This window comes from Odocoileus virginianus, chromosome 27 (genome assembly GCF_023699985.2).
Source record: "Odocoileus virginianus isolate 20LAN1187 ecotype Illinois chromosome 27, Ovbor_1.2, whole genome shotgun sequence".
In the NCBI taxonomy this organism is placed as follows: Eukaryota; Metazoa; Chordata; class Mammalia; order Artiodactyla; family Cervidae; genus Odocoileus; species Odocoileus virginianus.
Genome location: NC_069700.1, coordinates 10802340 through 10818915, shown reverse-complemented (window position 1 = coordinate 10818915; position 16576 = coordinate 10802340). Strand labels below are relative to the sequence as shown.

General features: G+C 40.4%; 1 protein-coding gene across 1 annotated transcript in view; it reads right to left on the bottom strand.

The window, feature by feature from the left end:
* RNF144B (ring finger protein 144B) overlaps positions 1 to 15570 on the bottom strand; it is a 138683-nt gene extending 123113 nt beyond the window's left edge. The window contains exon 1 of the mRNA XM_070456198.1: positions 15415 to 15570. The gene's annotated coding sequence lies outside the window, so the exon portion shown is untranslated. The remainder of the gene's footprint in view (positions 1 to 15414) is intronic.
* Positions 15571 to 16576: the final 1006 nt, after the last annotated feature.

Sequence of the window (16576 nt, the reverse complement as noted above, 5' to 3'; positions counted from 1 at the left end):
AAACCAGAAATATTTGAAGAACAGCATTACCACAACATGCCATATTTCTGAAACATGAATAACTGGATATTGACCTTCTCTGATTGAATCCTCAAGTTTATTAAGTACCTAGTTGTTGGTTTTTTCATCACAAGCAGAAGGTAGCTAAAAAGAATGCCACCAAGAAAAAAGCACCTTCAGCAAAAACATTTATTCAAGCACTAGATAACTAAAGATCACTAGTTGCACTGGCCATGCTAAAGTCAAGATATATTCTCTTGAAAATGTAATATTCAAATATAGAAGCCTTTACTTCATACACAAATGGTGAATACGTGGCTATTGGTTTGGGGTTTTTGTTTTTTTGCTTTGTTTTGCTTTTTCCAAGTAGTCACGTAAGTGGAAAATCTCAGTTTGCTCAAGGAATTATGGCATGTAGCTTGCAAAGGGCTTGCTCCAAAGAATCCTATGCCACAGCTAGGAAAATTTTCTCTAACCAAAGCGAAAGTTTTCTGTTCATTCTGTACATGACTACACTTTACTACTATGTTTAGGTACACAATCTTTTCGTTATGTATTTCTCTCTGCTTCTATGTGTCCCTTTTCTTACAGTGTTGAAAGAATTCTAAGTTCTACAAGGTATTATGTAGCATTATACTTTTTCTTGCAGGGGTCGGTTCATGACATTTTACTTGAATCAAGGTCATTCTCTTCAACCGGCTGAAGAAATATGGACACTCATATTTACTTTTGATCATTAAGAAAACTCTTAATGAGAAAAAATTTACCTTACATATTATGGAAAGAACAGTAGAGGTTCCTCTTAGAGAAAGGAAAATGTGAATTTAGACACAGAACTCCCTTTAAAAACTGAATCTGTTTTTGCAAACTATTACATATAGGTTGGATAAACAACAAGGTTCTACTGTATAACACAGGAAATTATATTCAATATCCTATGATAAATCATAATGGAAAGAATATGAAAAAAGAATGCATGTATAACTGAGTCACTCTGCTATACAGCGGAAATTAAACACGGTGTAAATCAACTATACTTCAATAAAATTTTTTAAATAAAAAAAGTGAATCTGTTTTAATAAAAGGTAGGTTATAAAGCAAGTCACTTAAACCCAAAATACTTTGCTATTAGACATCTCGACCAGTGTTGTTACAGAAGCTAAATTTGGGGCCTAGTGAATGAAAAGAGAAGCTTAGTTAGCTTTTGATCAACTAAGGTGGATGATCTCAACTAAGCTTAAAATTCACTATGCACTATTTGTTGTTGTTATTGTTTAGTAGCTAAGTCATGTCCAACTCTCTTCGGCCCCATGGACCACAGCCTCCCCTGTCCTCCAGTATCTCCTAGGGTTTGCTTAAATTCATGTGCACTGAGTTGGTGATGCTATCTAACCATCTCATTACCTGCCACCCTCTTCTCCTTTTGCCCTCAATCTTTCCCAGCATCAGGGGCTTTTCCAGTGAGTTGGCTCTTCACATCAGGTGGCCAAAGTACTGGAGCTTCAGCGTCAGTCCTCCCAATGAATATGCAGGATTGATTTCCTTTAGGATTGACTGGTTTGAACTCCTGGCAGTCCAAGGGAGTCTCAAGAGTCTTCTTCAGCATCACAACTCGAAAGCAGTGCACTATTCTCTTCCACAATAATACAATCCTCCATGGGAAGAAAAAGACACTCTTGCTTTCCAGTTGCCTCCAGAAGCCTGCTTTACTCATCTGAAAAAAGGTAACTTTTATATTTGCATCAACCCCAGAATTCGTGAACTCAGGCTTCAAAGTCATTAAAGACAACCATATTGGGAGGTGAAGTTAAGTCATAAACTATACATGCTGTTGTTCATCTCTTCAGATATATACGCAACACGTGTAACGTCAACTCAGAAGGTTAAAAAATTATTTTCCTGCCTAGAATTAAACCTTGGTCCCATCTGCACTGTACACACTTCAGTGTGGCTGCCAGCACACAACCAGCAGCTCCGTCTGCTCCCCCTCTGCTGCGGCTGTTTGCAACTCACTTGAATTATTATCATTAAAGAGCTTCTCCCAATGTCTGAACCCAAAACACAGTCCAGAGCATTGTACATCCAACTCCATTACAGAAAAACAGAGATTTGTTTTGAAATAAAGATCTACCTAAAGCCCCAAGTCATTAAGTCAGAAACTCAATTGCAAGTTGATGGTAGTGAAATGCGAGCCCAGAACTGGAGAAAGACTCATTAAGGCTTAAATTTTCTAACTGCCAATGTGAACCGAGGCAATCTTAAATTAGAAGCATTTTTCTTCCTTCCAAGGAAACTCTTTCATCTACACAATTAAGGGGTTAGACAAGAGAAATGACTCTTTACCAGAAGAGTACATGAGATTACCTCAGAAACGGTTCCAAACACGCACACATCCATCCACACCTCAGACCTACTTAATCAGAAGGTGACATGTCTGTTTTGAAAGCCTTGCACAAAGGATTCTGATCTACATCTTCAGTTTGTAAATTCTAAATCTCTGAAGTTCTTTCCAGCTCTAGGTGCTACATCAATCAATGGAGCCCATGAGAGGAGAGTTCTACAGAGTTGAATCAATAAGGCTCTGCAAGCAATAATGATTTGTTGATTACATGGTGAGATTGCAGTGAAAGAAGAGAGGCTCCTGGCTTCCACTGGTGGTTCAGTTGTTGGAAAGGTTTTACTGTTAAGATTTTCATGTCACAGAGAGTCTTGGATAGAGAAAGGGAGTAGGCTTTGGCCCAAGTTCAAATTTTCATTCCTTCAATAGTAGCTGGTAAGTAAACCTGCCCTGGTTACTGCACATTCGCCTTTTTTGAGCCTCAATTTTGTCACTGCACAGTGCCTCATACAGAACTGTGTGTGTGTGTGTGTGTGTGTGTGTGTGTGTGTGTGTGTGTGTGTGTGAAAGTAGCTCAGTCGTGTACAACTCTTTGCAACCCCACGGACTATAGCCTGCCAGGCTCCTCCATCCATGGAATTCTCCAGGCCAGAATACTGGAGTGGATAGCCGCTCCCTTCTCCAGGGGATCTTCCCAACCCAGGAATTGAACCCAGGTCTCCCGCATTGCAGGCGGGTTCTTTATCATCTGCGCCACCCGGGAAGCCCACAGAGAGAGCATAGGTGCTGGGTAAATGTTACTTCCAAACAGACCATACTCCCTTCTGCTTCTGCCTCCTTGTTTATCAAGATAAGCCTCTATCAAGAAGCCTCTATTAAGGCTTCTCTCATTATAAAACAAATCATACATTTTGATTTAAAGATAAAGTAGTGGTGGTTTAGTCGTTAAGTTCTGTCTGACTCTTGTGACCCTATGGTCTGTAGCCCTCCTGGCTCCTCTGTCCATGGGTTTTCCAGGCAAGAATACCGGAGTGGGTGGCCATTTTCTTCTCCAGGGGATCGTCCCAACCCAGGGATTGAACCCAGGTTTTCCGCATTGCAGGCGGATTCTTCAGCTGAGCCACAAGGGAGACTATTACATAGCAACTCTTAACAGCCTTTCACTAGGCTTCTCAGATACAACAAATTTGACTTGCTTTCACTCTCATTTTCTTTCATCTCCATATTTAAAGGGAGATGATAAAAACAAATCCAACCAGCTGCATGTGAAGAAGGTATACAAACTTGATAAATAAACTGATTTTTAACCATAATACCATGTACAAGTTCCACTGTTAATAATGCACATCCCATTTGTTTTCATATATGGATTTCACTTTAGTAAATCATGTAATGAGTCTTTTTATTTCCCATAACCTCCCTAATATGTTCTCAGAACAGTTGTGAGTGGAATCATAGTTTAAAAAGCATGGATTAGGCTTTATATTTTTATTTTTCCAATAATATGAAAAAATAATGAAAATGAACAGCAAAGGTGCAATTTTCTAAAATGAGCAAATGTAATATAGGTACTATCTAAGCATGACAGAATAACTAAAGACAGCATGGAGAATATTACAGCCCAGAAATTACTAACATATATAAGATTTGCCCATTTAGGCTTGGATGTTCTGTTAGATTCCTGTATCACCTGACATATGGTGCCAGACATCTTTTTTTTAATTAAAAGAAATGATAAATTTTGCAAAATCCTTCAAAACTGTGGGTACATGAAACCAGGGTAGACAGTTTTTTTTTCGCTGCCAAGAGAGGGTGTGGTCCCAGAGTCTCCACTGAAGGCCTCTTCAGGAAAGTAACATTTCTGTTATGTTTGGGTTGACTTCTGCCATATCCTAGCAATGACGATGGAGCTCACTCAATGCCTGTTGCCTAAATCTGAGCTCCCCAGTCTAGCCATAGATTCCACAATTTCCCTCTTTCAATTTATCATTTCAAATCCTGATTCTGACACACATCAACTGAGAAAAAAAAAAGAAAAGATAATATTAAACAAGAAAAAAAACCATACATATCAATTTAGTTTACTACTCTGTTAGTAGTTTCTATTTTTACCCATGTTTCAAAAAGCTCTATGTGTTTGCATACTTTATGCATTTGAGTCATTTTGATAAATGTGTATTTTAGACTTCCGAACTATAGTAAGAGTAAACTCATAAATGAAAATGTTAACCTGAATTATTCCAGTAAGTTTGTTGCTTTATATTCACTAAGCAGTTGAGTTAAATAATAGTAATTAGTTCCACCAAATTAACACTATTATGATTAGACAATCTGCTCATGGTTATTCAACAAGCCAGGAATAATACCTAAGAATAAAGTATAAAACCCAGAACTAAATTTAGCAAGAAGAATATAGTACCGATTTTTTTTGTTTGTTTTTTTTGAGTATTTATTTTTATTTTTGGCTGCACTGGGTCTTGGTTGTCACGTGTGGGATCTAGTTCGCTGACCAGGGATCAAACACAGGTCCCCAGCATTGGGTGCTTAGAGTTCTGGTCACTGGACCCCACCAGGGGAGTCCCCAGTACTGATTTTCAACTGCAGTTTCAGTAGGACATTAAGAAGAAATTTCAAATGAAGGATGGGATATATACCAGATTCACAAGTGAAAGGACTCAATGTTGTAAATACATAAATTCTCTCCACATTAATTTTTATATAATTCAATATAATTCCAATAAAAAGTAAAATGGACTGGGGAGGGGGGTAGATCACAAAATGAAGTGAAGGACTTCACTTTCTAAATGAAGTCAATAAGGCCTGCTGAGCCAACTTGGAAAGTCCACTCCATCCCACCCCTTGTCACCGCATCTCATCTCCTTCTCTGCTAACACACAGAAGCTCTGGATAAATATAATCAATTATTTTAAGTGCATAGCTGGGCAGAAAGCAAGAAAAGGAAGTCTCCCAGAAACAAAAAAGAAACTCAAAACCCACAACAGTGATTAGAAATCAAAGACCTGCTAGGAATATGAGAATAGGATATTTACCTTCGAGTGTAGAATTTACCTACCAGGTAAGGCTTACATAAAGTCAGGAGAGTAGAAGGACAAGAAAAATTCCATCCTCTCCCTAAGTCAGGAAGATCCCCTGGTGGAGGGCATGACAACCCAGTTCAGTATTCTTGCCTGGAGAATCCCATGGACAGAGGAGCCTGGCAGGCTACAGTCCATGGGGTCACAAAAAGTCAGACATGACTGAAGCGGCTTAGCATGCTCAGAAGAAAGTAGTACAAAACAAGATTTCAAGAAGAACCACACAAGATCTAGAATTGAAAATATCTTGAATGGAAAAAGAAAAAAAGCAGACCATTTTAATAGAGCCACACTTAAGGGGAAAGGATTTACAGAGGTGTACACGAGGGAGGAGACTCTTAGGAGACATCCTGGAATTTTGCCTTCTAAGGGAAAAAGCAATATTTCACGATATGCTCCAGGTCACACCACTTTTAGCACTTTGGCTCTTAACCACTGCACTAGGGAACTGTATTAGAACAGGATGGCATTGTCATCAGGACCTTAAGTGTACAGGACTTCTTCTACTGAAGACTGACTCACACCCCCATACCAAGTCATCACCTTTCTTCCTGATACATTAGTCAATCTAATATACTACCGCTGGATCCGAAATTCCATTACTATGGCATAAACCACACTTGCTGTCAATGTAAATACTCTGTGTGTGACTCAAATGTATTTTTCAAGTTGTCTTTTCAACTCTAGAAACACATTAATAAAAATATTATTTAGATTGTCCCCTTGTCCCTCATTGTCCATAAAAGACTGAATAACACTGCAAATGCTGCAAAGATAATATGGAAGCTGATAGTTTAAAATTCCCAAAAGCTGAAAAGAGACATCCATTAGCATTCTTGTTTATTTCAGAGTTTACTGGCTTATGAACATCATCTTTATTGTTTTACAGGAATGCATACACTTTTAAAAAATTGATCAGTAGCAGAATATAAATGGCGAACAATTTATCTTAGCTGTTTATTGCTTCTCTGATTCTCTAGAAACAGAAGGGGGGAAATGTCTCATGTTGCTTATTACACAAAAGCCCTATCTCAGATCATTTCCCCAGCTGTGGAACAGATTGTAAACCTCATCTTAAAGTTACCAAATGTGTATCTTAATTGATTAATTAAAATTCTCCTAGCATCATTTTAAGAAATGAAAACAGTTATTGTGACATTTCCGTGGATAAATTTGATTTCTATGATAACCATATCTGCCCTTCCCTCCTATCATTTTGCCAATTATGTATCATTTAAAAACTATAAATGGTTATGTACGTGTGACTCCTAAAATGAACCAGCAAGATTCGTGATATAGAATCAGAAAATGACTGTTTCTTCCACTGCCTCTTTAATTTTATTATGTGGGGTTTTTCTTTTGTCCTTGGATGAAATTCGAAGACAGTTGTCATGACTTCTAATCACTCAAATAATGAAGTCTTTTCAACTCACTCTAGATCCAAAAAAATCACAGTTCTGTAATGTTCCCAACTGAATATAGCACTTAAAACTCTTCCAACTTCATGTGAAGTTACAAGGCTCCCTCCTGCAACTAGGTATGGTCCACTGAACCTTGCCAGGTGTGGTGGGAAAGGAATACAAAGACTCTTTCTCTCTCTGGCCAGATTGCTAATTGAGGTTGCCCCACTTTCTGATACAAAAGTGGGATGAGGTAGGGGGAAAACGCATCAGAAAATTCTTCCTTGACTAATACAGACTAATTATATCATTAGATCTAATGCTGGTGATTTGTGAGCATGATGAGTGTTTAAAGCCTACTCTTTTTTTAATTGAAGTACAGCTGACTATCAATAATGCTTTAGTTTCAGGTGTATAGCAAAGTGATTTGAATATACAAATACATATATATACACTTTTTTTTCAATTCTTTTCCATTTTAGGCTATTACATGATATTGAATATAGTTCCCTATGCTATACAGTAAATCCTTATCTCTTTATTTGGTAGTATGTATCTGTTAATCCTATACTGCTCATTTATCTCCCACCTCACTCTCCCTTTGATAACTGTAAGTTTTTCTATGTCTAGAGTCTGTTTCTGTTTTGTAAATACGTTCATTTGTACTATTTTTTATATTCCATGTATAAGTGATATCACATGCTATTTGACTTTCTCTCTGCCAGACTTACTTCACTCAGGATAGTCATCTCTAGGTCCATCTATGTTGCTGCAAATGGCATTATTTCATTCTTTTTTATGGCTGGGTAATATTCCATTATGTATTTCACAATTTCTTTATCCATTCATCTACTGATGGACACTTAAAGAGCTTACTTTTTCTGTTGAACCAGGAGTGGGATGCTGATGAAGATGATGGAGGTTAGAGACGGAAAACCTTGACTCCCCTCACAGCTCCCTCCTCAGCTTTCCCAGCTGGGGTCCAAGGGCCCTCTTCCACATGACCTGAGGACCCCAGCTAGCTCACGCTCTAGGGTAGCGATCTACTTTTGTTCTTCACGTAACAACCCATGCACTCAGAGCCCCATCAAACTAAGGGGCGATGCAGTGACATCTCTTTCACTCCATCATCAGAGGAGCTAGACAGCCAGCCCCTCGTCCTTCAGATTTCTCAGGCCTGACTCTCTACACCTCGCCTTCTGAAGGGCATTCAACACTCCAAATGATCTGCATAAAACCCTTTCTCTAGACGTGAGCTGAGGGGCAGGTACCTCACACCCTTCTGTTGGTGGCCAGGATGGGGGACTCAAAATACACCACCAACTCTCTAAAAACCTTCTAATAATTATTTCCTCGGCCTCTCCAACCATGTTTGATCACCTGGAAGTGGCCAACAAGCTAATCATGAGCAATTTAAACTGGTTCTCCTGTACTTCCTTTCCCACATCGGCAGTGTGATCTTACACCGCACCTTGGAATGTGGCCTCCATTGTCTTGAGCCACTGCTAAAACTGAAAACTATTAACAGGTTCCACTTCAATATCCTTTTCCATGCGTACTTATATTTTTCTCAAGTGCTCCATGTCTATTTTTTTTCCCGAGTAGAAAACATGTATTCTGTTGGCTCACAGACACCTACAAGCAGGGTTTGAAAGTTCAAGAGTTAAATAATTCTAGAAACCAAGGTTTAAGCACCAACCATGAAGGATGAAATGACAATGACTGAGGCCGGGTGATAGGGTGAGGTGGGGACCTAGTTAGAAACACACTGGAGAAAGAGTCAAAGATACAGTCAGAGTTCCCAATCTATGTTGCCGGGCTGAACCCAGGATCTTCTATTCTCCAGCCCAGCTCCTCATCCATGATACCAAATGGCATAGTCACCCAGGAGCTATCTTAGATTCTTCCCTTTCTCTCATCTGCCAAGTCCAATCAGTAATCAAGTTTTATTACTGCCACATATAAAGCATCCCTTCTTTCTGACACTGTTTAATTTCCGTAAAAGTTAATAGGGACAGGTTTTTTTTTTTTAAGATAAGAGAATGGAGTACGTGTATATGTTAACGAAAAAGAATCAGTGGAGAAGACGAGATTGAAAATATTTGGGGAAAAAGGTAACTGGTGAGGCCAGATCCCTAAAGCAGCAGCAGCGATGGAAATTTGAAAGTACAGATAAATCTTGAACAAGAGAAGAAAATCTTTACTATTTGAGAAACTAACTTGCTCATAAAGATAAATTTACTTAACTCCCTAATGTTGATATTTTCTTTTCTGAAATGAGATGGTAGTGTTTTTAATGTCCTTACTAGAAAAAGATTTAAAATTGGTAAACATTCAGTCCCTAAAATTCAGGCGTAGGATTTTTGTTATGCCCTCAAGTCCAAATCCAGTACCCCAGTCTTGAGTATCTGCTTGGCAACTGACCTCTCTCTTTCTCCTTCTGCCTAAGGGAGAAATATTTTTCTATCGGCTGCTTGCACTTTCCTATCTTCCTGATGCTCACTCATCATTCCACTTCCTTTTGTCCGTATCTCACCAAGGAAACTGCCCATGGCTGAGGTCACACGGACCCAATTGCCAAACCCAGTGGTACCTTCTTCGTCCTTCATCTTAAGAATTCATCTTAAATTTCTCAATTCCCTTTGATTCTCTGATTTCACACTCTCCTGATCTTTGTCCTCTGTTCTGGCTGCCTTTCCTCAGGCTCCTCTAATTGACTGGCTTCCTATGTTTTCTGAGTTTCGCTGCTGAAGGTTCTTTTTGCTCCACTTCCTTGGGCCACCTCATCCACACCTTCTACCATGACATGTGTGTTCTGACAACTCCTCTATAATTACCTTGTGTGATCCGTACCACTCTTGGGTGTGACTATCACCTTTTCCAGATGAGGGACATGAGGCTAAGAAAACTAATTTGCAAAAGCTGCATGATGAGTATTAAGAAATGTATGTAAGCCACAACCTTCCGAATCCAAAGGCCATGGTCCTCTGACTCCAAAGGATAAAATAAGGCATACAACTGAAAATAGACAGGTTTCAGGAACATATCAGACTGTTGACTAATTTTACATCTTGGTCTTGGACAATACTAAGGAAACTAAGGATTACCTCTTTTATAAGCCTACTTATAAACTGAAATATATTTATATACAAATATACAAATTCACATACAATATTCCAAATACTCTTACCTTTTTCTGCTCACATGGTTTCCCAAGAAACATTTCAATAGTGATAAGCTGCTCAAGTATGCTAATGGAGAGTACTGCTTTAAAAAGGTAAAAAGTCTGGACTCATTAAATACTATGGGAAAAAAGCATCAAGTTACAGGACCTTGCTGAAAGATTTAAAGCAAAATTTCCTGAGGTACTTCTGCACTTTCCAAGAGGGGGCAGAAATGAGAACAAGGGCTACCTGAGTTTCTGGCAGCAACAGTCCCAATTTGCAGACCTAGAAACTGGGCAGTATGAACGAGAGAGTTGCTATATGTACTAGGAAAGGCTGGCTTAAAACTCCACATTCAAAAAACTAAGATCATGGCATCTGGTCCCATCACTTCAAGGCCAACAGATGGGGTAACAATGGAAACAGCAAGAGACTTTATTTTCTTGGGCTCCAAAATCATTGCAGATGGTGACTGCAGCCATGAAATTAAAAGACGCTTGCTCCCTGGAAGAAAAACTATGACAAACCTAGACAGGATATTAAAAAGCAGAGACATTACTAGTCTAGTCAAGGCTATGGTTTTTCGAGTAGTCATGTATGGATGCAAGAGTTGGACCATAGAGAAACCTGAGCAACCAAAGAATTGATGCTTTTGAACTATGGTGTTGGAGAAGACTCTTGAGCGTGACTTTGACAGCAATGAGATCAAACCAGTCAATCAAATCCCCTTAAAGGAAATCAGTCCTGAATATTTCATTGGAAAGTCTGATGCTGAAGCTGAAACTCCAGTACTTTGGCCACCTGATGTGAAGAACTGACTCACTGGAAAAGACCCTGATGCTGGGAAAGACAGGAGGAGAAGGGGACGACAGAGGATGAGATGGTTGGATGGCATCACTGACTCAATAGACATGAGTTTGAGCAAGCTCCAAGAGTTGGTGGACAGGGAGGCCTGGCGTGCTGCAGTCCATGGGGTTGCAAAGAGTTGGACATGACTGAGCAACTGAACTGAACTGAATACATACTAGGCATAGCGGTGGAGCCTTTTGTTTACAAAGATTTTTGTAAGAACCAGTTAAATGCAGAGAATAATGTCTGCCTTTGGGGACATGGAAGAAACTGCACGGAAGAAAAGGATGCATTCCACAGGTGCAAAGAGTCTCCTGGGCTAGAAGCTTCTACCCTTAAAGATTAAACTTTGAGATAACTCATCCGCTCTTTACGTATGGTTTACTGTTGATCAGACAGAATAAACAATCAAGTCAAAAGAAGTTGATTAAAACAAACTTATGAAACCAACGTTAAAACTCACTGCTAAATAAGGCATCACCAACTCAATGGACATGAGTTTAAGCAGACTCTGGGAGACAGAGAAGGACAGGAAAGCCTGGTGTGCTCATGGGGTCACAGAGAGGGACATGACTTGGCGACCAAACAACAGCAACTATAAAATAAAGGAGACTTAAAAGACAACTTAGTAAAAGGACTATACATTTTAATTTATAATAGCTCTGGCAGGACAACTCTGGGAGACAGAATTTCTAAAAACCTTGAAGGAAATGATTCAATGTAACAGAGAATCACTTATAGAGGGCAATGGAGAATGTAGCAAATAGTCGCTTTATAGATATAAATCACCAAATATCATGAAATTATAAAGTATATTCTTAAAAGCATCCTGATTGTTAAGGATTAATGCTACTTTGGAACACATATTTTCAATGTAGTAATTGTCTTTAGTCATTAAATATATCTAAGAATGTTGAGTTCCACTTTCATTGAACACACTTACACTGAAATACAAGGACAAGACAAGACTTTATAAGGTCTTTGCAGAATTAGGAAATTTGCCAGATATCCCCAAATTAGCATGCTATCATCTACAGATTCAATCAAGAGCTTGTACTCACAGAGAAGCAGTGTGGGGTGTTGAAAGCAGTATGTGAGTATGCCCAAGAGGCTTAACTTCTGAGTCACAGATCTATATAAAAGGCATGATAACGTCTATCCATTAGGGCTATAAAGATACTTTTTAATGTATGTAAAATACCTCAATAAATAAATGGTAGCGAATTGCAGCACTAGCGAGAGTACTCCCCTAGAATCTATATGGTTTCTTAAGACTGGATCCAATCCTTTCAGTGCCTATGTATTGGGATAAATTCTTTTGGAAATCTTCAACCATAGGAACTTGAGAAGATAGATCTTTTAAGACAGAAGATCCTAAAAGGCAAAAAATCAAGAAGTGGAACTTCCAAAAACCAAGTCTTATTTAAGTAGGATTTTGAAGACTGGAAACTCCAATGATCGTCTCTACTATTTCAGAATAAAATCTCTGGGAGGGGTCTGAAGGCCAATCATTTCTGAATGATTTGCTGACTTAGTAAGTCATGTTCCTCAAACACCTCACCACCTTACTTTTCTTTCTTTACCATCATCTTGCTTAGGATACTCCTTTTCTTCTGTCAATCAGTTGAAATAGGCCGCATCCAAAGTAATGAAAAACACAGGATGCTAGTTTACAATAATTCATTGGCTTTGTAAACAACCTACATTGCCCTTAAGGTCAAGTTTTGAGTTTCACTGAAAATCAGAGATTTGCAACTTACTTTAATGCTATTCCTGTACCACTGAACTTGTAAAGAAATTCATTTCAAATGAGCAAAGTCCTCACTACTACAAGAACTGGAAAGAATATAAAATTGAATGCCGATGAAAAGAATATGAAACGTAAAGTCTATCCTCCAAGTTTGGATTATGGCTACAACTGCATCAATATTCATCTGTAGGAAGACATTATTAGAATCTAGATGGTTTCTAAAGTGTCTTCCAATTTTAATGCCATATGACTTGATTATTTCTATGTAGGTGAATCATAGAAATTAAATTAACATAGCATGATTAAATAAGGCAATTTGTGAGCGAGGCTGCCCTAAGCCTACTCTCTCTGTGGCTAAAGGTATTTCTTAGAATACTGAGCTAAAAATGTAACTGCATTCTGCAACCAATGCAAACGTTGTAATTGATGGGAGGGGAAAAAATTCAGCCCAGAGTGCCAACAATTCCTCTGTGAGCTAGCGTGGCAGGGAGAGTGTGGGGTCAGTGAAGCATCAAGTTACAGACTAAATTAAAGGTCTGGAGAAGAGTGACAGGGTCTAATCATCCAGTGTCTGAGGTTGCCAGAATTGGATCTACCACCCTCACTCGCTCACAAAGAATCGCTCAGCGGATGCTAAGCGCATAGACTAAGGGCTTCAAACATCTTTCATTAAAAAGGCCTTCAGTTCCAAATAGCTCTTTATGGAATTATTTCCTTGAAGTTTTCAGTTCTGTCATATTAAAATTGGCATGAAAAAGTAATCAAAACCTAATGCTTACAGTGCTCTGCCACAAAGAAAAATATTGTGGGTTTTCATTCCTATTAAAAACATGTGTTACATATATATACAGAATTATGTAAGTCCCAGACCCCGTGTACACACAAATACACAAAAACCATAGGAAAATAATAATAGCTTTCCCCAAGCCAACAGATTTTATAACACAATGTTGTACTCTGTCCATAACTCCCCTCATGAAGCCAATGCTTTAAGAATGTCAGTGGGTAAAGAATATTTCTGCATATTTTGTGTCATAAGCTGCAAACACGAGATATACCGGAAGGAATTAAGGTCACTGTTAAAACTCAAATACAGCATCTTCTGGACTTGGTTGGCTAAATTGTGTGTATCTGCACTATTTTTCCTAGGGGAAAGTTAATTTTAGAAAGGAGAAAGAAAAAGTTTGCCAGGAAAGCAATCCCATTGGCTCAATACCTAGACAGTGACTCTGAAAGTTCAAAATGCTTTACAGACAGTCGCCTACTTGTCCTTAATATCCTTGAAAGCATGTATCAAATACTATTCCTGTTTCATAACAAGCATCTTATGTCATAAAATGTTGTATGATTTATCATTATGCCTACTTCGTGATGTTTGAAAAAAATTAGTCCTTCACCTCAAATTTCCAAAAGACAAATGCAAATCTTTATTTTCCCTAGCAGTTACACTCAGAGTTTGTTAGGTACTTAGAATGATTCAGGTATACATATACATGAAAAGCAGCAGGTGAACATCAATGACACAGTTTGACACAGTTTGCAAACTCAAATACAATTCAATTTACACTCTTAACCAAGTCAGGGTAGAAGAGCTTAGTTCAAATAAATTAGAATGCAAACAAGAGCTAAATCAATTTATGTGATAATTCCTCTTTTAGTTCCTAAAGATATGTTCATTTGGGTCTTTAACCTTAAAACAACCAACAAGTAAAACTGCCAGTGGTGACTGAAAGTCAGCCAGTGCAAGCACAATGAAAGAAGCTTTTCTGATTCCCAGGAGAATAGGCCTCGGTCCTCTCTAATTGCCAGAGTACTTGGAAGCAGTCCTTACATTTTAAAAGTTGATGCGTAAAAGCTAACTCTTTAACAAGGGCTCTTATAAGTGCAGTATTTCTCTCTATCCTACATCTGAATTTCAAAGGAACTGTTTACCTTCTTTTCTCAAAATTGCCGTCTTAAAACCAATGACACGCACCAAACTCATCAGTTTGAAGGGAACCAGCTTTCACTCCGTTTAAACTCCCTGTTCACTCTACGATTTTCAGCTGATGTTTATCAACACCTGGGTGCCCACTCTCCTTCTCATAAGGACCTGATAGATATTTTCAGGTAATTACGAGAGAGAGCGCATCGTAATCACCTGGAATTTTTTTTTTCTTCAATACACGAAAGACTGTTCGCACACGCACACACCTTGCCATTTCTTAATCGGGCTCTCAGCATCCGAGTAGGAGCTACTATTTTAAACTATATAAAGTTCTAGCGCCGCAATCACCCAGAACCTCCTGTAAACTTATCACAGTGTTTCATTTTCAGGAAAAACAAAAATAAAACCAAGGCACCTCAATCCCTGTTTGGTGCAGATACAAAAGATAAGACAGCTACCTTGACCAGGGGTTAATATCCTCCCAAAGTTAGGATAGTAACAAAAGTGGGGGAGGGTATGTGTTGGAAGGAGAAGAGTTGTGATCTCAGCCTGGAAATGACCAGACTCCGGGGAAAATCGGTGCGCCAGTGCTTGCGACACACACCTGGGCAGGGTGTACGACACCTCCCCCCCGTCTCCCCTCTCTCCCGCGGCCGGGGGCGCGGGGTTTCGGAGCTGCCTGGGGGGGAATGGGAGGTAAAGAGAGGAGGGAGGACGGAGAAGAGGCAGGGGTCCGCGAGGGTCCGAGTCCCAGCGGGACGACTGCCCAAGGCTCAGCCCGGCGCCTAGGGGGCCGGGGAGGGGGCGAGGGAGGGAATAGGGGGTGACAGCTGGGCAGGCCGAGCAGGCACCTGGTCCGGGGCGAGGGCAGCACCCCGCGTCCTTCCTTACCGTGGGCGCGAGGTCGGCGCCCCGGGCGGGGAGACCCCGAAGGGCCGGGCTCGGGCGCAGGCCCGCGGAGGTCCGCTGTCAGCTTCCCCAGGCAGCAGCTCCAGGTACCGGAGGCGCTCGGATCTCCAGGCTACCAGCCCCTGCGCGCGGCTCGAGGCCCCTCCCCCGGCCCTTGCCCCGATGCTGCCTCCCCAACCCCTCCCGCCCGCCTCGGCGCGCTCCCCTTCTCCCCCTGCTGTTTATTCCGGAGAGCTGGGGCCCCTCTCCCGAGCCTTGCCTCCCCCGCGCGTGCACGCACACACCTCCCCCAGAAACGAGCTCTCTTTAGGAAGCAGGCAGCGAACGCGATCCTTGAAATTCTGGGGCTGGGCGATTTCAGAAAAAAAAAAAAAAAAAAAAAAAACCCTTTTATCTGAGGTTCAAAGCAGGAATCACTTCCATTCATCCCCTGCCTCCGTCCTCATTTGTTCTAATCGCGGCATCTCTCGACAGTTGATTAAGCTCTGAGACTCTCCTGCCAGTCAGTCAAATTTTTCCAGAATAGCTTTTTCCATTTCATTGTTTTAAAAATGTAGACGTCCCCAACAGTTACACTTAGGTTGCCAGAACTTTCGATTGGCCCCGAGAAGGATACGTTCAGCTGTGCAAATCGGGACAGATCTCTTTTGCTAGTATTATCGATACCTACCACCTATCAGGGCCCCAAGTCAGGGCAAGAGCAATTAATTTCACTTGGCTTTGGGTAGTGAGTGTGCCTGGGGCCTCCGTTCTCAAGAGTGATGCAGTCCTGAAGTTCTGGGGAGGAGCAGACGTAAGCATTAAAAGAGAAATCTGGTGACAAATGAACGAGCAAAAAGCAGAGCATACGGAGCAATACTATGAAAGATGAGAGTGATGGAAAGGAGTTGTGAAACATCGCTGTATCACTAACAGGAAAGCTCTCCCAGTGACATATCCCTACTGGCAATGTAGAAGGGAGTTGTTCAGTCTCCCAGTCGTGTCCGACTTTCTGCGAACCCATGGACTGCAGCGGTCAGGCCTCTCTGTCTCTCATCATCTCCCAAAGTTTGCCCAAGTTCAAGTCCAGTGCATCAGTGATGCCATCCAGCCATCTCATCCTCTCAGTGGTGAGTTGTTAAATAGCATTTATTTGTTCCTTTAT